At 35.1% G+C, this 977-nt stretch overlaps 1 long non-coding RNA gene across 1 annotated transcript; it reads left to right on the top strand.

Annotated features, from left to right (window-relative positions):
* Window positions 1-6: 6 nt before the first annotated feature.
* On the top strand, window positions 7-845 carry LOC109583876 (uncharacterized). The gene is made up of 2 exons (XR_002185748.1): window positions 7-681; window positions 738-845. It is a non-coding gene; the product is annotated as an uncharacterized LOC109583876 (long non-coding RNA).
* The last annotated feature ends 132 nt before the right edge of the window (window positions 846-977 follow it).

Consider the following 977-nt stretch of genomic DNA (forward strand, 5'->3'; position numbering starts at 1 on the left):
ATACCAGCTAAGTAATAAATCAGGAGCCCAACCCTTTCATGGGCTCCTGAATAGTTGTACTATGCATCATGCATCCCTTTGCATGTGTACATGTAGTCCCATTCTTTCAAATAAAATTAGAGAGTTTGAGAGTACATGCACCCTTAATTATACATTGTGTTATACAGGTGAGTGGTGACCCTTTACATTAGCTACTACACAGTAATATTGTACCATTCCTATACCTGTCATTGCTTGATGCTTCTTCCTTTAGCTTAGGTTCGTCTCTACTTACTGATTCAACAAACGTTTGATCAGGATGTAACCAAATAATGCATTGTTTTATAATGTGTATTTTGTGTATCAAGCAATGACATATGTCTTCATATGTAGCATTTCAAGAATCAGAAGTTTTTACCCAAAAACGGCATACCCTCTTGTTTGCTATAGGTGGGAATGGATTCTCAAAAATTTTCACTTTTTGTTCAAGTAAAAAATAGGCCTCATTTTTTAATTAGAAGATAATAGCAATAGAAGATTGATAGCCTTAAAATGCAATCTCTTCTATCATCATTATGGACAACAGGATAGTTAATAATCTTTTGTATTAATTGTACTTTATTTTCATTTCTACCTTTAGTTTCAATTGCCTATGGTAACTAGAGAGGACGCTGAATGACTTTTATTGTGATTCTAATGGAAGTTTGATAACCTTTTGTATATTCTTATACATTTTATATCTTTTCTTCTGCCTCTAGTTTCATTTGCCTATTGCAGAGCTACTGCAAACTGGTTTTGTCTCTGTTAGTTTTGGCAAGGATTTGTGTTTGTATATTTCTAATTTACTTCCATCTTTCTCTCTTCATGGACTCAATCTCCTGTTTGCTAAGGTCTCTCCTAGCTCTCCTGTTGGTCCTGTTTGATCTGATCTCTCCTCTCCCATTGGTTGCTGTGTACTTAAGGCAACGGTATATGGCACAAAGTATCGGTACTGCATA

The sequence above is a fragment of the Amphimedon queenslandica genome, unplaced genomic scaffold (assembly GCF_000090795.2).
Source record: "Amphimedon queenslandica unplaced genomic scaffold, v1.1 AMPQUscaffold_13273, whole genome shotgun sequence".
Classification (NCBI taxonomy): Eukaryota; Metazoa; Porifera; class Demospongiae; order Haplosclerida; family Niphatidae; genus Amphimedon; species Amphimedon queenslandica.